Below are 4,383 nucleotides of genomic sequence, written 5' to 3' on the forward strand. Positions count from 1 at the left end.
TAAACTGAGCAAATTTGATCGCCAAGTCGTTAAACTGAGCAACGTAATTCTGAATGACCGCCAAGTCCATAAACTGAGCATTTCACCATTGTATAGTGGGGGGAATGCCCCTGTTTAAGCCATGTACTTGAAAATGATATAAATACAAGTTTATCTTTATACTATGGTCTCTTTCTATCGTCAGCATTTATATTTGGTCTTTTAATCGAGGGTTCCTTAACACTAAACGTGTGGGATAATTAACAACAGATTCTTGAGTCTGTTGGAAGCCCAGAACCAATAATCCTGATTTCAAAATAAAACTTAAGTAGACTTAATCTTTGCCATGAATTACTACTTGTCGGAGAAAAGCCTGCGGCAGGGCCGATTCATTCGTGGCGGCAGACAGTGTCTGTAAGGTACCGGACTTCTAAAACTATGAAGTTACGGTATACATTTAAATGGTTCCGGTGAGATTGTGGTGGAATGTAATATACCGAATTTTTAAGTATAAAGGTAAAAATAAATAAAAATAGTATGAGATACTATTTTATTGAGTTTAGAGAAGTGAAATATAGATTGGAAATGACCTGTGCTGAAATCGGAGCGAAAGCGGAAGATTTAGAATTTTCTGTGAGAAATGGGGCAGATAAATTAGCAGAAAATGCACAGTGTCAGAAAATTATGAAAACTGGAGGATATGTCAGAAATATTTTTATGAGACTAGATTTAAAGTTTCATACCATTCTGACACCCGTAGAGTGAGAAATAAAATCCGACAATTATCTAATTAAGATTACAGTTCAGCACAGTTTTCGGTGACCAAACGGGGTCGAAACTGAGAACTTAGGATATATTCTTACTCAGTACGTTAAACTGAGCCTGCCTGTCAAATTTGAGCGCAAACGGACGTTCAAAAAGGCTCCAACGACTCTGAACTGCTAAACTGCTGCACGGAGATGAATAATGTAAAGTTGAGGGGCTAACTTGTAAAAAGGGATTTAATCTCTTCTTCTCCTTCCTCCCTCAACCGTGCAGCGCACACACACCCCACACACACGCATACATGGAGGGAGAGAGAGAAACCTCCCTTTCTCTCTCTAGATCTCTCCCAAAATGGATGGATTTGGTGGAGAAGCAAGCTTGAAAGTTGATCTTCATCAACTTCATCTTCTTCCTCTTCATTGGAGCTTGCTTGAGAGGTAAGCTTCAAACCCCTTTAATGGTAGAATTGTAGGGCTTCAATTAGATGCTCTAGAAATGGGTTTAATGGAATCCTAGGATGTTAAATGAATGTTTATTACATGAATCTAGTTCCAATTTGGGTATTCGTGCAATAGTAAACACCTAGGGCTCTAAAATGCAAATTTTGCTCATAGTAGGGTTTGATCTCATTTGACCCTCCGTAAACCTAATTGATAGGTAAACGAATGCGTTGGCGAAGACGGTTCGGCGATTCATCTAGTCGGTGCGAAGTTATTAAAGAAACGGACGTTTAGGCTTCGTTTCCGCCTGGAGGGCCGAGGCGACGTCGTAAAATCATGGAATCGGATTTGAGGCACCGTAACAACAAAACGAAGACCTTTGTTGCCCGAGGCTGCGAAGCAATGCGCGGTTGGTGCGCAATAGCAAGTTCCGACGGAACCGAGCACCGGATGCTGCGGGAGGCCAATTGCAAGTGTCGACAAGCAATCCGAATGCAATAGCAGGTGGGTTGTGCTTACCGAAGCGACTAGGTCGCCTTCATGTCGAAGAAAAATATGATTTCCTAGTTGATGCATATAATGGGTTGAATGCTATATGATGTATATGATGTGAAGATTGGGTAAATACATATAATGTGAGAAACGTATATTGCATGATAATTGCATATGAATCTAATGCATGCTAGTTGATAATGATAAATTAATATGTTGAATGTTAGATGAAAGCATGAACTAAATGTTAGAGAGATGCATGAAAATGATGTTGTATGAATGCATGGGCTATATTATACAAGTTGGAACATATGCATATTAATGTATTTGTGGACTATATTGAGTAGCATATGCTAATTAACATATACATGTTGACTTGGGTCTAAAACTCTTGGATGATTAGAAAACTCGACATTGGAAATACAAATGTAGTATTAATATCATGATATGGTTTGGATTCCTACAATGTGATGATAAATGTGGATGAGACCTAGGTAAATGACAACCTAGAGATTGTGTACAAGTAGAGCATCGAGGTATTACATTATGACGAGTGGCATGCAAACCAAGTAAACAACTTGACGAGTGGCATTAGAACTTAGTGTTAAAAGAACATCTGTGCATGATGGTCCTAGTGACAAGATATTCTCGTTGGACACAGAATTGATCACACTTATTGTCTGTTCCCAGCTTGTGATGGTCGCTCCACACAAGCAGTGCGCCCCGGAGTTAGTCACGTGGGATGGCCTATTTGGGGTCCCGTGGGATAGGGATGGCCTATTTGGGGTCCCGAGGGATGGCCTATTTGGGGTCCCGCAGACGGTCTCGCATTCGTAGTTTGAGTCCCGAGGGATGGCCTATGTGGGGTCCCGAAGACGACTCCCTACGAATCGAGACGGCTCGCCACTAGATTGGGTAATATACTCACGAGAATTATGCAAATTAGGCATGAGCGGTAGTTGAGTCCTAGTAGAGTAGACATTAGGCTGAGATGCACGTGAGACGTCCTTCGCCTCGAGCCTGGCTTTGTGCGGTACTCCGCAGATGATTGACTCAAGACCGAGTCGGGTGGATAGCTTTGTAATGATAATTGACATGAGTTTGAAATAGATAAACACTTAGAACTCAATTGGATGAGCTATGGATAGCAGTATTGAAATCGATTGAATTACTAGTTGGTTGTATAGTTGCATTATTGCATGATCTTCATATTGCATATTGCGAGGCAATGCATGGTATTGTTAGTTGCATAATATTATTATCATATCTATCTGTTTATTGAATTAACCTGCAGCTTGCCTCCTTCGGACCTGTCGGTCAAGCTTTTCCCTTGGGTGGCCGTACCCACTGGGAACCATGGAATTGGTTCTCACCCCACGTTGCTTTGGGGTGTTACAGGTTTGCATGTGAGCGGCGCGGCGGCGCGAGGCGAGGGCGTAGCTCCGCAGATAGCGCCCTACCACCGTGACCAGAGATAGCGGTACCCAAGTCAGCCAAGCTAGGGGTTGTAGAAAAGGAAAGAAAAAGGATCAAACTTGTAATAATCTTGTGATGATTGATTGTATTCGGAAGTTTAAATGTATTTGAAAGGAAAAGAAATGTAAATAATATAAGATGAGATGAATGAATGTAATAACTTAGGATGTGTTTATGTTGTTTGATACCTTCCTTATGCAATCGTTGTATGTTGAATACTGTTCCTGTTTGGAACCTGTTGTAATTATATTGATTGCGACGCCTTGAACGTACAGGGGAGACTCAGTCCGCAGTGCAGGAAAAACTCTGTCCGTTTGGCGGTCTGTCGGCGTGCCGAACCTGACAAAATAGGAGGGCTCGGGGCGTGACAGTGTCGACCTGCTGCTAGTACTGTAGTCATTTCAATTGCTAAAGTTTTAGAACACCACAGTATAGTTAAACCTATACTAAAAAAATAAATTATTATTAAAATCCACTCAAATCTGAGAAAAAATTTTCTTATTTTTTTCTCCACTCATTATGGCTTGCTCTTTTCCCTACCTTTTCTCTTTTATCTCTCTGACTTCTCCCCTCCAGCATGCTAGTGCACTAAATAACAATGAAACTTGGGAATTGGTGCCTAAACCAAAGGAAATAAAATCAGTTTCATGTAAATCGGAGTACAAGATACAAAGAAAGGCCGATGGGTGGTGGAAAAATACAGAACACAGTTGGTAGTTAGTGGCTTCACTCAAATAATAGCCAGACAATAAGGAGACATTTAGTTTAGTGGCTAATTAAATTAATATTGATTAGGATTCTCAATTGCGTTGGATGCTTCAATGAGATTGAAAATGTGGCAATTTGATGTAAAAAATGCCTTCTTTTATAGAGAGATGGACCTAAACATTGATATGTGTCAACAGTCCAGTTTCATTTCAAAGATTTCTTTAAATTATGCTTGTTAAAAAAGGTGATTTATGGGCTCAATGAAATACCACAAGCTTGGTATGGTAAAATTGCTCAATATTTTCTCTTTTGTAGTTTTCATGTTTCTAATTTCAAGCCAAATATGTTTGTGAAGTAATCTAGCGGTACACATATTATTCTTTTGCTTATGTGGATGGCATGATTGTTACTGGGGACGATATACGTGAAGATTAATAGGCTTAAATATAAGCTTGGAATTTGGTTTGAAACGAAAATTTAAGTGATTGAACCACTTTTTGGATTGGAGGTTGAGAAAGTTGTT

General features: G+C 40.0%; 1 long non-coding RNA gene across 1 annotated transcript; it reads left to right on the top strand.

Moving 5' to 3' along the window:
• Positions 1,424-3,284, top strand: LOC109725900. Its single transcript, XR_002220374.1, has 2 exons — positions 1,424-1,688; positions 3,075-3,284. It is a non-coding gene; the product is annotated as an uncharacterized LOC109725900 (long non-coding RNA).

This window comes from Ananas comosus, linkage group 20 (genome assembly GCF_001540865.1).
Source record: "Ananas comosus cultivar F153 linkage group 20, ASM154086v1, whole genome shotgun sequence".
Classification (NCBI taxonomy): domain Eukaryota; kingdom Viridiplantae; phylum Streptophyta; class Magnoliopsida; order Poales; family Bromeliaceae; genus Ananas; species Ananas comosus.